We start from the raw sequence: 15,933 nt of genomic DNA, 5'->3' as shown, positions 1-15,933 counted from the left end.
CCCACCGTCCCCCTACCTATAGACGTAAACTGCCACTGCATATGCAATAGATATTAAATGTGTAAAAGTAGTTAAAAAAGTAGTAAAACATAAAAGTGTCTAAAGGTGAGGTGCATATCTTTGCAAAAAAATAAATAAAATAAGCCATCACAAAAGTGACCCACTGTAAAAATAAACGTAAACAATTGAATGAAATTAAAACAGAGACTGGACTAAAAGTCCTAGCACTAATATGGACTATTGTTAGATGGATGTGCAAATGAGCAAGAGCAAAATGCAGTCACTCAAGGTGAAGGGAGCCAATAGTTGAAATGGACTGAACAATTGCCCCAATCCATAAGCTGTGGTGGGTGAAAGCAAATTGTGATTAGAACTTGACCAGACCACTGGGTGAAGAGGCTGACCAAAAGTCCCTCTATGTATACAGGTGTTTGATTTTAGTAGGATTTATTTTTAAACATGAGCCTGGTAAACAACTAAAGCTGCCTCTAGGTCAGTTCTTAATTAGAATGACATCTGCTGTAATGTAGAGTGTTTAGAAGCTCTATGCTCCATGTATTGTAGATGGCATGGCAAACCTGGTGGTCCTCATTCAGAAAGAAGTAAATCTGCACTTGCAGGTTCACACCATGTCATGGGTAAGATTTACACATTTCAGTATTCACAAAAATGTTAATGTTCATGTTGATGCGAAAACTTGAGTTCATTGCAGCTTTTCATTACTTACCGTAGAAAAATTAAGTTTTTTGCATGTGAGAATAGACATGTATACTGTCACAAGAATAAAAACAAGCATTTGCAATGCAATAGGTCTTGCATTTACGAGTTTGAGCTATTGGTGTTGTAAATAATAATTACCTTTACCCATGTGTTTTTGTTTGGAGTGGAAGGGATGTATGTGTTGTGGAGTAGAATTATGTGGGTTGCATTGGAATTATTAGTTGTGGAAGTGTGTGTGGAATTGTGTGGTGTGTAGTGTATCTGGGTCATGAAATTATGTGGCATGGCGGATAGATAAGGGGGAGAGCTGCACAGAATAGAGAGGAAGATAAAGAAGGATAGGTAGTTTGTGCAAGAACTGGTGAATGAACTCTAGATAGATGAGCAGAAAGAGTGTGTGAGAAAGAGAGAAAGAAAGAAGGGGAGAGCAGGACACACACGCATAAAGTGGGAGCTTCTGCGTATGCTGGAAACACCCTAAGAAGAGGAGGAGAGCTTGGGTTTAAGGGATGGAAATTATGAAAATACACAGGAAAGAAACTGTACTCGAAGACCTGACGTGAACCATAAGAGAGAGGCGGGACTAGTGTATGAGAGAGCGAGCAAGAGAGATGAGTGGGAGGGGCAATTGGGGGGTGGCAGCAAGAGGTGGACTAATGCACAGCGTGAGGAGGTGTAGGAAGTTAGTATGTGTGAGCATGTAGTATAAAAAGGAGACAGGGAGCGTGAAGGAGGGATGAAAGGGTCTCAGTGGAATTGCTAGATGAGAAGGGGAAGTGTGAGGGAGAGATGAGAGGGGCAGTGGTTGTGTAGGGAAGAGATGACAGGGTGGTGGAAGTGTGAGGTAGAGATGGGTGTTTTTGAATTGTTTGTTGTGGAATTGTGTGGTGTGAAGTGGTGCATAGAGTGGAGTACCGTGCCGTAGCCTTTAGTGCAGTGGCAAGAGTGCAGTGGCGCAGAGTGCAGAGGTGCAGTAACTTGTAGAGTAAAACGAGGAAAAATATTTTCCTCAAGAAAACTTCAGCTTCTGAGATCTCACACTTTGGAGACTTATAAAGATGGTACATAATCTGCAAAGCCTAAAAAGATAATATTACAGAGGAAAGGCTCTTCTACCTAGCGCCGAGTACATGTCGTCAGAAGTCCTTGCAAGATATGCGATACTCAGGTTAAGTAAATGCACTACTTACTATGCTGTTTTTTGCAGATTACCTGTGTATATTCCTCATCATCTGCTTAATTTTTGAGATATTTGAATTCAGTTATTTGAGTCAAACAGCTTGGAATTTGTTGTATTGTGTTTATATAGAGTGAGACATAACATATTTTACACATGATATTTACACACTCATGTTGCTGTTTGATGTTTTGGATTATTTATGAATCTATATTGTAAACAATAATTATAGAAGTAGCCTTAGGTATTGTGCTAATCAGCTTTGCAATTGTTTTTTGTCCTGCTAAGCTGATTAGCTTCGCTTATCTTACATGGCTAAGCGTGGTGATTTTGTGCTTACTAACTGGTTGTGTTGTTTTATGGTAGGTGGCAATGCTTGACTATGCCAGGATATCTATTGCTGTTAGCATGGGTAATACAAGCGATCTCATTTATTAATGCATTCAAATGTAGTATTGTGTAACCAACCGGTTGAATACCCCTGAGGTTAATGCTTTAGAACTATTGCCCCTGTCCGTGTATTATGCATATAGCCCCCTGGATACATGCATTTTATCTGTTTCATTATGAAGTGATATGTTTTCAGTGACATGGTTGCTGGAACGGAAATACCGGCTTTTTTGTCTTGATATTGGATTTGCAATTGACTGCAGGGTTGTTATGCTCTCTGATTCTTTAAAACAATAGCGGTTCCTTCTTAAAAATAGTCTTATTAATTTAAAACAGAATGTATTGCTGTGATGTCTTGCAGTATGGAACGCTGATACACATTCGAGACAAAAGGGCGTTCCTTGTTTTTATGGCTCTAATAAGACTGTGCAGAAAATTAAACGTTCTTTATGGCAAAGTGGGGCCAAGTAGGACGCCTGTGCTGAAGATCTGACATCAGATGAGAATATTTGTTTACCGCTTTGTGGACCCAACTAGTTAGAAGAAGATAAATGGGTCTGACATGACATTTTGCGCAAGGGCACACATTGTGTCATAAAGGCTGATGTTAGGTATTTGATGAAACTCATGAACAGAAGCAGAAAAATAAAAGAAAGGGATGTGCACCAACATTTCTCAGTAATACGGAGATTCTGTAACATTATCTTGTCATATGTGAATGATGAGTGCGAGAGACAGCTTCATGAAAGGGGGAGGGGGCGGCTTATTACAATATGTGACCCCCCTTCTTGAGATTGAACCAGTTGATGTGCGTTGCCTACACAATGCCAGACTTTTGTTATTTGAACCAAATGTGTAGTTTGTAAACTCATGCAGGTTCGTCAGGGGACATACCCTGGGGGTGTGTAAATTATATGTATTAATAGAAAAGTTTTATATCAGTTAATTGATGCACAGTAAGCACAAAATGAATTTAACTGTCCTCTATCAAAGAAACAACGCAGTTAAATTAACAATGCCTGCTGGTAAAACAAATGGAAAACTTACAAAGCCACTCCTCTTTTCTGAGGCCCTACACCAAGGTCGTCCTAATTCAGATGTTAGAGGTACCACTTCTTCGACGCTAAATCAACCTCATTCTACCGCCTCACCGTCATCTGACTCAACTATGGAGCGTATACTCCAAGAACTCTCTGCTGTAAGTCGCCGTCTGGAGGGCATGGAAATGTCAATATCAACTTTAACGAACAAAACTAAATCTATTCGAGCAGATATTGCTGGATTCCAGAGTTGTATGGACAGTCTCACCGCACGAATAGTAACAGTAGAGAATCGCCTTGATGCTATTCCAGATCGAAATCAGGAACTCCTTTTTCTCAGAAGTAAAATTGTCGATTTGGAAGACAGAAGCCGTCGAGATAATGTCCGCTTCCTTGGATTTCCCGAAAAAATTGAAGGATCAGATGCTAAATCCTTTCTCAGAGAAATTCTTCCAAAGATCACTGGCCTCACTTTCGAACAGCCGTTGGAGATGCACAGAGCCCATCGTATTGTACCACCCAGCACGGGGAAAAATAGTCGGCCACGTCCACTCATTGCCTGCTTCTTACGACATGAACAGGCCGTCAACTTATTGCTGCAGCTCGGACTCAAGGCCCGTGCACATTTGAAGGTCACGAAATAAGAATAGCTGCAGACTTCTCAAAAGAAACTAACGAACGTCGCAAGGCTTTTCTGTCTCTTAGACCCCGTCTTCGCTTACTTGACATTAAATATGGCCTTTTCGAACCTGCGCGTTTGCGGATCACCAAAGATGGAATCTCCAAAGATTTCTTTGACCCAGGAGACCTTTGTCATTTTCTAGACAATATTTCTCCTCAAAATATGGAGTGTACACAATTCAATCCAGATCCTATCTCTTATCCTGCATACTCAAAATCTACGACATCTTCTAGTGAAATCCGACATAATTTAGATCGTTCTCAAAACAGAGGAAGAGGCCTAGACCGACCTGTACGTTCTTTGGGAGATCGAGCGCAGGCCCTTCAAGCAGTAGCCACACTTACGAAGGAAAGAGACAGAGATCCTGAACTATAACCAATGGATTGTTTTCTTGCATCCAGGAAAGAATGGAAATTCATCCATTAAAATTTACCGTAGTAAACGCTCAGATGAGTATCAGATGACGGCTTAGACGCTCCATAGACAACGTCTCTCTCCCTAAAACTGGTTTACACTGACTCTCTCTCTGTGATACACTTTTCATTTTTCACGTCATCAACTAAAAAGGTCTTTGTAGTCCCGAATAAATAAGAATGTTCTTAAAACAGATGGAAAGACTCAGATAGAAATCTTTACTTGTTTAGGGTTCAGTCCTGTTTTAATATTCTATTACTTCATATTAATGTTGTTATGATGTTAGCTCTCTATTAATACTTCTCCGATATAATAACTAGATTAACATCTTTTTTCCTTCTTTCATGGTTTGTCTGTCTTTGTCTATTGTTCTAGCTAGATTTATTAATCTTTCTTCAAATTTTCCCTTCTCATTTTCTCTAATACTTTTTTATCTAAATCTTTTAAATGTTTTCAGTCTTTTCTCTTATTATGAATTATAATTATTACCTAGATGTTTTTTCTCTTCTAAATCTCCTTCATCTACTGAGGGTGTACCTTGAATTCTGATTTAATATTCTATTATTTCATATTAAAGATGTTATAATGATCTATATTATTAATTCTGTGATATGATAATTAGTTTACCATCTCTCTCTTTCTTCCTTCAGGGTTTGTCTATCTTGGTCACCTGTTCTTGTTAGACCTATTCACATTCATGTATTGTTATTTTATGTACACTTTCTTTCACCATCTTTTGTTATATAGTATATTTGATGACACTATATTTCCTTACTTCTTTTCCTCTTTGCTCTTTATTACTCGTGTTTCTACTTTTTATTCTCAAATTTCTCTATTACTCTCATATTGAATCCTTTAAATCTTCTCAGTTCATTCTCCTGTTATAAATTATAATTATTATCTGTATGTTCTTTTATTCGAATTACTTCTATACCTCTTCTTTAATTAGTTAATCAGTTAATCAATGAATTTGTTGTTAATTAATTGTTTCAATGTTTGATATTCACTTGTTCAGCTATTTACTTATGGTACATTTTTGAATATTTATGATGTGATAGCTCCTTGACATAGTAATATTCAAATATTATATTTTCATATTTGTCATTATAGATAATAGGATTACTGGTATAGTAATATATGACTACCTTTTGACACAAGCAAGTTACCTTATTATTGATTTGTCTTCTTATTTTCTACACTGTATATATATAGGATAATGTTATTCTGATATGTTTCTGGTTAGATGAGTTAACCATTTTTCTAGTGAATATTCTATATTTTGTTATTTTGTTTGGTTCACCTTAATATGTCATGCATATGCCTTATACCTTTCTTTCTCCTACCCTGTATTCCCATGATACATGTTTCCTTTTCTTTCTTCATTTCAACCTCTAAATTTTAAAAGAATATATTAGAATGTGATCCATATTATATCGTAGATGTGTCCCTTACCACTGATAGTCCTATCGAATGGGGCTCCCCCGGCGCGAGTAGCACGCAAGTCTAGACTCGCAGCTAAAAGATCCACTTTATTGACACTGTGTTAATTCTGCACAGTACAGTACATTCATCTTCTTTTCTTTTTTATATTTTATCTTTCTTATTTCTTCTTCTTATTGCTTTTTCCTACATATAAATCACAAGTGGTTCTTCTATATTCTTGGACACCCTTATATCTTATAGGAAAATGGTAATTCTTTGACTCTTTAATTTTCTTATTACTTCGGATTTGGAACCCATCCTCTTCACCTTTTTCCCTAGTTTCTTTTATCCTACCCTCCCCTCACATTGTCTCTGTATACTTTCTTTCTTCTTCTTTTACTTCCATCTCTCACAAAAAACTGCTTCTTTTCTTTTCTCATCCTGTTTCCTACAGTTCATCTGCTTCTTCCTTCTATTATCTTAATACCTTGCTCTCTATTCTTTATATCAACTCTTTCATTCAAACTAATACCTTTTCATTTTCAACGCTCATATGGCTGTGAATACATCCTCCTCTCCCCGACCCTTGCGCATAATTTCATGGAACGTTAATGGCCTTACACATTTCATAAAACGTAAAAAAGTTCTTTCCTATCTTAAAACTAAAAGAACAGATGTAGCTCTCTAGCAGGAGACTCATCTAAATGCTTTGGAATCTTCCAAGTTGCAACGGGAATGGGTGGGAAAGGTCATTCACTGCGGACTGTCTGTGCAGCCTCTCTCCGACAAGAATCCACCAAGAAAATGTGGTGTTGCTATTCTTTTGCACAAATCCCTACCTTTCTCAGTCATCAAAACTTGGACTGATCCTGAGGGTAGATACGTCTTTGCTAAATTGAAAATTGGAGGGAAAATCTTCTGTGTTGGGTCAGTTTATGCCCCAATAGGTGCTAAGCGTTCTTACTTTCTCAACCTTAATCGTCTACTTATTGAAATTGGTGCATCCAGCTATATTATTGGTGGTGACTGGAATTTAGCTTGTGATGCAATTCTAGATAAAACTGGTCCTTTAGACAGATGTAATGCTGCTGACAGAGCATTATTGGGGGATATCACGGTGGACCATGGATTAGTAGATCATTGGCAAATCTGTCATCCTTCAGATCAAGAATATACATTTCTCTCTTCGACTCATGGCTCAAAATCTAGGATAGATTATTTTCTTGTCTCCCATCCTGTAGTTACACTTATTACTGAATCCCATATCTTGGAAGCCGCAATTTCAGATCATTCTCCCGTTCTCATTGCCCTAGAACTTGGTCTAACTTTTACCGGTCAAAAACCATGGCGCATGAATATCCAAAAGTACCGTTCACCTCAGGGCAAATCTCAGTTACGCTCCCATTTGACGGAATATCTAAACAACAATAAATCATCAGTTTCTTCTTCAAGAACTATTTGGGCAGCTGCAAAGGCAACTATCCGTGGTCAATTGATGAGAGACGCAGCTTTGGCCAACAAAGCAGCATCTTCACGCCGTACTGAACTTGAGGCTCAAATCATCTCTTTAAACTCGTCTATATACCTCCCAAGCCACCGTAAGTAATCGCAAAACTTTGAAATTAGCTAAAATGGAACTCAATAACTTATATACCTCCAAAGCAGAATATGCCCTTCAACGTTTAAAAGGGAGACATTACGAGCACTGCGAGAAAGCAGGCCGATTGCTTGCGGCACAACTTAAACAACGTGAGGCCTCCATGGCCATCCCAGCAATAAGTTCTGAATCAGGTGAAATTTTCACTAAACCGCAGGAAATAGCCAATACTTTTGCTTCTTTCTATAAGAAACTTTATACTCCCGAAAATTCAGTAACTGACGACCATATATCCACTTATCTTAAAAATATTGATCTTCCGTGTCTTCCAGATGAGGATAGGCAGCTACTTTGTGGTGATATTACTAGAGAGGAGATTGCTGCAGTCCTTTCCAAGATGCCTTATCATAAAGCTCCAGGTGAAGACGGTTTTCCTGCAGAATACTACAAGTGGTCTGGAGAGGAAACAATTGACGTTCTTCATTCTGCTTTCCATGAAGCTATCCAGTCTTCTTCTCTTGGTCCTATTTCGAATAAGGCATTAATTGCGGTTATTCCCAAACCAGGCAAGAATCCACTAGTCTGCGGTAGCTATCGACCTATCTACTTAATAAATGGAGATGTCAAGATATTGGCAAGTATCTTAGCGGCAAGGCTTAGAAAAGTCATCCCCTCTCTGGTACATCATTCGCAGGTTGGTTTTGTCCCGGGTGGATCATCCAGAAATCATCTTAGAACATTAGCCCATACCTTATGGTCTGCTAGAGATTTGACGGAGGATGCGGTCGCTCTTTCTCAAGATGCGGAGAAAGTGTTCGACCGCATTGATTGGGTTTATTTGTTTGCCACTATGAGGCATTTTGGTTTAGGTGAGAAGTTTATCTCCATGGTTCGCTTACTATAGGACAATCCAACAGCTCAGGTTAATTGTGGAGGTTTTCTTTCCGATCCTTTTTCAATTCAAAGAGGTACCCGTCAAGGTTGCCCATTGTCTCCCCTCTTATTCCTACTAGCGATGGAACCTCTTGCTTCGCTTATTCGTCACTCGCCCCAGATTCAGGGTATACCGATACCGGGAGGAGTATCCAAATTATATTTATACGCTGATGATATCCTTCTTACGATTAAAGATCTTCCCCGTTCCTTACCAAATTTGCTTGAAATTATTAAACAGTTCTCTGTGATTTCTGGTTATAAAGTGAACTGGGACAAAAGTGAAGCTCTACCACTCTCTCCTTGTACCACAAAGGCTTCTATTGATGGCTATCCTTTTTGCTGGAAATCATCTCAATTAAAATATCTTGGAATTCTGATCAATCGTGGTTTGGAGAGAATGGTTTCAGATAACATCTCTCCTCTCATAGCACAAATGGAAGTTGATTTTGCCAAATGGTCTCTTTTGAGTTTCTCCATTTGGGGAAGAATACAGGCGGTGAGAATGGTTACTTTGCCCCAATTTACTTATGTTTTGGGAATACTCCCAATTATTATACCTTTAGCCACACTTCGTCGCATAGATTCTCGCATTCGATCCTTTGTCTGGGGAAATATGCATCCTCGTGTGTCTGCTGCTAAACTAATAGCACGCCGCTACCATGGTGGTCTAAGTCTACCATTGATAGAGCACTACTCTCTAGCTTTACACCTTTCACAGCTGTCTTACTTGCTCCCAGGTGCAACTGACTCTCCTCAATGGGTTTCAATAGAACGCTCAATACTTGAATGTGAGGATGGTCTTAATTTTTTGTACAATGTTCGTAAACCTAGGACTACTTCTGCACATCCTGTGCTCAATGCCACATATCAAACATGGCAACGTGCACATCGTCTACTGCGCATTGCCCATCGTTTACATTCTAAAGCTCCCATCTGGAAGAATAAAAGCATTCGAATTAATGGACAAGCACTTTCTTGGCCTGAATGGAGCTCAAGAGGAATCTTAATCTTAGATCAACTTATAGTAGGTGGTGAATTGAAATCTTTTGAGATTCTCTGTGAAGAATTTGATCTTCCTTTACATCAGGCTTCGAGATATTTACAACTTCAACATTCTCTGAAGAGATCTCTTGGCCTTCCCCCTTGGACACTGCAAACTTCACCGATTTTGACTTTTCTTTGCACTTGGGGCCGACATAAAGGTGTCATGTCAGGTTTATAAAGATCTCTGATTAACTATTTATATTCGCAGCCACTTCTTGCTACTCTCCGCGATAAATGGCAGGAACGGCTTCATATCACCGTAGATGAAGATACCTGGACAGACATATTGGAAGCCCTGGATAAGGGCACTCGTGAAGCACAAATGAAGTTCTGTGTTTTTAAAACTTTACATGATTGGCATTGGACTCCCTTAAAGTTGCAACGAGCTGGATTATCATCGCATTCTAGGTGTTGGAGATGCTCTGAAGCTAATTGTGACCTCCTGCATATAATTTTTTAATGTCCTTTTATAAAACATTTTTGGCAGCAAATAGGATCTACACTACTAGAAACTATTCCTCTTTCACTCCCTTTCACACCTGCCACTATTCTGCTACATGACTTTAGAAGTTTTCCTTCTATTTCACGACCTCAAAGTCGCCTCTTACACACTGCGCTTACTGCTGCTAAACTTTGTGTTTTAAGGCTTTGGCAATCACCTAGCCCTCCCTCCAAAGAGGACTGGATGGTTGCGATGATACAGACAGCATCCTATGAAAAGGTAATTTATAGGATACAAGACCAAGAACAAATATTCCAGCAGGTGTGGACCCCCTTTCTTTGCGATTCCTGAAATTCGAATTCTCTTTTCTTTCCCTCCCTATATATAGCTTTTTCCCTTCTCCTTTTTCCCCTTTCCCTCCTTTTTTCCTCTTCCTTAATATATTACAGGTGTATATAATTTTTCACATACTGATTTATATTTATTATATTGTTTTGTAACCTATGAAATTGCCTATCTTTGAACTCCAATAAAAAATTATGACACAAAAAAAGAAAAGTTTTAAAGGCAGGATAACAGTGTAAAATATAATAGGTGCACACATGTATATGCAATACAAATACATGCATAAGCAGCATTATCAACAGGTGCTCGTACATAATGCAATTCTCCACAAATGCTCACTTGTCTGGAACAGAAATGCTGTCAAAAAATTGCCACACAATGATCAGTTTATAGAATGCGATTGCGAAGAAGTAGCGCAGCGGAGTCTCTCTCTTCCATAGCAAAGCCTACAACAAAGCGCCAGGCGTATGACTCACCTTGAAGCTCGCTGTATGTACACTTTGAGTGCCAACTCTGATGGGTGGTAGAAAAGGGGCGTTGTGAGGGGCGGAGCTAGCAGCCGCGGAAGATGGCCGCATAGTCCCTGAGCTCCGTCGGCACCGTTTTTCTATCCTCAAATATCCTGCATCAACCTGCACTTTGTAACTTCCCCTACACCCCTGCTCATTGCGGGTTGTGCGGTGACCTGGCGGACCCGTCCTGGTGAAGCTCCACACTGCTCCGACGACGTTGGCTGGCCGGCTCTCTGAGGCGTTGTGAGGGCCAGAGATCCACGGACTCGGGTAACAACGAGGCCGCGATACGTGACGCGACGTGCGGCAGCGCACGGGCAGACGCCCCGGGGGGGCGGTCGGACCTCCTGCTAAGGTCGGCGCCAGGACGGGAGAGACACATTGGGGTCTACGGCTGCCTGTGACTGCACCACGGATCTGCTCCTCGAGACAACGGACGGTGAGACTGTGTGGAGAGAGTGGGGAGCGCGCGAGAATTCCATTGGCCTTAGGGGTCCGGGGACACGCAGATCGGCGCGGACAAGGTGTGCACACCGCTGGACAGAGGGTGTGCGGTGCTGTTGAACTTGCGTCCCCCCCCCTTCCTACTTCTGCTGTGGGACGTTGGCTTAGCGCCCGGCTCGGGGACTGTCGGTCTCCTGAGGCCGGCACACAGAGACACCCGGGACTGCGCGGCTCCCCCTGCCCTCCAGCTTCTCACTCAACTTGGGTGTGCGTTCCGGGACACTTCACACGTGGCCCGGGCCTTGCCGAGTAGCTGCTGACAATCGCGATTCCAGGCGGGGACAGGCCTGCAGCTCCCCCGGCTAGGCTGAGACCCTTACCTGGTGGCGGACATTCTTTTGCGTGTGCCAGGCGTGCCGCATTGGAGGTCGGAAGGCTGCTCCAGCAGGGGGTTGTTTACAGGCTGGTCTTCCTCCACGCAGAGGCGCGGGCATTACAGGACGCAGGGCGGCATGGGGAAGGGAGACAGGACACAGAGCAAGCTCCCTTTTTCACAGCGACGAGTGCAGGTGCTGAGTCCCCAGATCCACCAGGAGGAGGTGCAGACAGCAGGGGAGCAGCCGGAGGAAAACTCGGACATAAAGTCCATGCTTAGATCCATGGAACTAAACATCCAAACAAATATCACGGCGCTGGGGACAAAGATGGACGCCATGTCCTACAGAATGGACCGCATGGCGGAACGGCTTGACAAGCACACGGAGAGACACGACATGGCGGAACGGCGCATAACGGAGGTGGAGGAGGCTCAGACGGACTTGGACACAGCGAGACGCCGGGCAGAGACGCTGATCAAGACTCTGCAGGACAAAACAGAGGATTTAGAAGCAAGGTCACGTCGCTGTAACCTCCGCATACTTGGTCTGCCGGAGACCACTCAGACCGGTAGAATGGAGCTATTTGTGGAAACCCTGCTCACCAAGCTACTGGGAGAAGGAGTGTTCTCTGCAATGTTCGTGATCGAACGCGCACATCGGTCGTTGGGCCCGAGGCCTAATCCGGGTCTCCCTCCACGGCCGATAATCGCGAAGTTGCTGAATTACAGGGACAGGGACACGGCGCTTCGGCTGGCGCGGGCCAAAGGCGATCTGCACTTCGAGGGATCAGTGATCTCCATTTTCCCGGATTTCAAGGCTCGGGTACAGGAGGCGCGCAAACACTTTGCGCCGCACAAGAAACGTCTCAGAGACATGGGGCTCGATTACGCGATGCTGTACCCGGCCAACCTTCGTGTCAACAGAAAGGGCCACTCTCATATCTTCACGGACCCTGCGGAGCTGCAAAAAGCCATGAAGAAGTGGGCCCGAGACAGGCCGGAAGAGCAGGCAGAAAGCCAAGAGGAAGCAGATCAGCAACGTATGGACGACCAGGAGTGACTCTGCGAAGTGTGCCATGTGGTACGGTGATCGCCCACTCTTCCTACGGTGGTCGTGGGTGACTCGAGAGACCTAGATCCGGAACCGTCCTGCACAGACGTGATGTTACAGATAAGAGGGGTTGGGGCTATGGCACTGTTATTTTCCATTTGTTGCATTGGCCCACACCCACAGTGCCTGTTACGTTCCGCTGGACTGTTGATGTTGGGTGGGCTGTGATGGCTGCATTTGGAGTGGGGAGGGGGAGATTTTCTGACATTGCTGGGGGAAAATGAAGATACTGTTGCTCAGGTTGATGTGACGACGCATTACTGGTGGTGCGCGACGGGGGGTGGGGGCACTGGGCACCAGAGTTGTGAATTGTTGGTTGGGACTGAGTTGGCTGGCTACCTTCGCCCACGCGCTGTTGGCTAATGGGGCAATTGACCTGGTGGTCGGGGAGGGGCGGGTGGGATGGGGACCTGCGTGGCCGAGTTGGGGTGGGTCAGCTGTGGGAGGGGGGCGGAATGTTGGGGTTTGTTTTTGAATCCGGGCTGTTTTTCTGGATAAGTGAAATTGTGCTTTGCCGAGCTTTGCTGAAACTTTCCACTGTTTATGCTGCTGTTGCTCCCTCTCAGATTCGCTTCATTGAGTATGCTACTGGGGTTTACATGTGTCTATCGCCCGATTGTACCACAATCTATCATGGTGGATAGGAATGATACTGGGGAGCTCACATCTTTGAGGGGGCCGGAACCTGCTCGCTTGAGAGTCCTAACTTGGAATGTGAGGGGCTTAAATGACTTCAGAAAGCTACGCAAAGTCCTCAGCTATTTGCGCAGACATCACATAGATCTCGCCCTCTTACAGGAAACACACTTGCCCCTGACCAGTAAAATGCTCACTTACAAGGGTCTGGCAAATTGTAGTGTAGCTTCGGGCTTCACAACACACTCACGGGGGACTCTCACTTGGGCGAACCCTGGCTCCAAACTCGAGTTAACGCCCTTGGAATCAGACACTGAGGGTAGGTATGTACTCTGCAGGTGCAAGGGCAGGGGTCTGGACTGCATGGTGGTGAATGTATATGGCCCTAACTTTGACTCCCCGGAGTTCTACTCAACACTGGCTCAGAAATGCAGGTTGTATGAATGTTCTGGAATGCTCTGGGGTGGGGATTTCAATCTGGTGCTTGACCCGCTGCTGGACAGATCAACGGGACCTCACAGGAGCCCGTCGGCAGCCGCCACGGTGCTACAGACTGCAATGGTGCGCCTGGATTTACTGGATGTTTGGCGCAGTAGACACCATGCCAGAGGGGGATACACGCACTATTCCGCCTACCATGACATTCACACGAGAATAGATTATTGGCTTGCGACACCACTTTTAGCTAATAGGGTGAGGGATTGTCAGATTCTTCCGCGCACGCTGTCAGATCATTCTCCTCTTCTCCTGATCATTGAACTTCCGTCGCCTAGACTCCCCCCCTTCACGTGGCGCTTCCCCCCATATTCCTTACTAGATGAGGTGTTCAGGGGTGAGCTCGCGGATGAGATCCAAACCTTCTTTGACGTTAATGTGGGCTCTGTGGATAACTTCCAGACGTTATGGGAGACATTTAAGGTGTATGTGCGCGGTGTGGCGATGGCCAAACATTCAAGCGTCCTTAAATCCATCAGGCAGAGGCTAGAGCACCTAGAATCCCGGCTGGCCGACCTTGAACAGCAACAGCTCGCTGACCCTACTGGGGAAGCACTGGATCAGATTAAACTGCTGGTGTCGGAATATAATGAGGAAGCCGACAGGGAAGTTAAACACATGGGTAAATACGCTACTGCCCGCACTTATGGCGAGGGCGAGAGACCTAGCTCCCTGCTGGCCAACCTGGTCCGCACCGAAAGACGTCAGCTTGTAGTTGGCGAATTAGTGTCGGGCACGGGAGAGATACTTACTGACGAGGAGCGAATACTTGACGAGTTCAGACAATACTACGCCTCTCTTTATGAGTCTAAATCTACCGGTATGGAGGGGGCGATAGACGACTACTTAGGTTTCATCAAAATGCCACAACTGTTGAACGCTCAGAGAGAATTTCTAATGATGCCTATTCAGAGGGAAGAAATAGTGGAGGCTCTGGACGGCATGAGATCTGGCGGTGCCCCGGGGGCTGACGGGTTGACGGTTGGCTTCTACAAGGCCTTCAAAGACCAACTGATACCCTACCTCTCGACACTGTTCGACGACATATGCCTGGAAGGTAGCATGGCCCCATCCATGCGGGAGGCACTTATTATTACTCTTCTAAAACCAGGGAAACCTTCGAATGAACGGGGTTCGTATCGGCCACTCTCTTTGATCAATGTCGATGCTAAACTGTATGCCAAGGTCTTGGCGACGCGCCTCGCTCTCTTGGCCCCGGAACTGGTTGCTCCGGAACAGGCCGGCTTCATCCCCACTAGGAACCTCACATATAACATACGTACGGTGCTGGGAACGATGCAGCACGTGAAGCCAGAGTGTAAGGCGTTGGCAGTGTTCTTGGACATGGAAAAGGCGTTCGACTCCGTCGAATGGCCGTTCATGTCGAGAGTGTTGCGGAAACTGGGCTTGGGTGAACCCTTCCTCCAAATGATAGGAGCATTGTACTATGAACCAGAAGCCAGGGTCCGACTAGGTAACAGGGTGTCAGATGCGTTTGCAATACGTAGGGGCACCAGACAAGGCTGCCCTCTCTCTCCATTGCTATATGCACTTGTCGCGGAACCCCTGGCGTGTGCTCTGCGAGAATACCATAGTCACGAGGGAATCAGCTTCCCAACCTACAAGATCTGCATATCCACGTACGCAGACGACACCCTTTTATATGTCAGAGACCCGGAGCGCAACTTATCCTCTGTCCTGCGTGAAGTAGTGCAGTTTGGAGCGTTATCTGGACTGAGGGTAAACTGGAATAAATCTGTTGCGTTTCCACTGACCCCGGTGACGAGCAAGTTCGGGATGGATTATCCACTGCAGTGGTCGGATGACCCGGTCCGCTACCTGGGTATACAATTGCACCCTGACCCTTATATCCTGGTGAGGGAAAATTATGGGGTGGCATTTTCTAAACTGACTGATGATGTGGACAGATGGTGCAGATTGCCGTTATCTCTGTCGGGACGCATTGCCCTGATGAAAATGATTGTCCTCCCACGGTTCCTGTTTCTGTTCAATAACATCCCGGTGACGTTGCCGAAGGTCTTCTTCAAGACTCTGACACAGACACTCACGCGGCTGGCGTGGGGTGGCAAGCAACCGAGAGTACAGTGGCAAGTCCTAACGCTTCCCTATGAACTAGGGGGTTTAGGGGC

At 44.3% G+C, this 15,933-nt stretch overlaps 1 protein-coding gene and 1 long non-coding RNA gene across 2 annotated transcripts in view; one reads left to right on the top strand and one right to left on the bottom strand.

Moving 5' to 3' along the window:
* The window catches only part of CFAP58 (cilia and flagella associated protein 58), a 702,265-nt gene that overhangs the window by 332,994 nt on the left and 353,338 nt on the right, over positions 1-15,933 (bottom strand). The gene's annotated exons all lie outside the window — the stretch shown is intronic.
* The window catches only part of LOC144753511 (uncharacterized), a 146,782-nt gene that overhangs the window by 70,471 nt on the left and 60,378 nt on the right, over positions 1-15,933 (top strand). The window lies entirely within an intron of this gene.

Source organism: Lissotriton helveticus, chromosome 5_1, assembly GCF_964261635.1.
Source record: "Lissotriton helveticus chromosome 5_1, aLisHel1.1, whole genome shotgun sequence".
Lineage (NCBI taxonomy): Eukaryota > Metazoa > Chordata > Amphibia > Caudata > Salamandridae > Lissotriton > Lissotriton helveticus.
The sequence above is the reverse complement of the archived record's forward strand: the minus strand, read 5'-3'. Positions and strand labels throughout refer to the sequence as shown.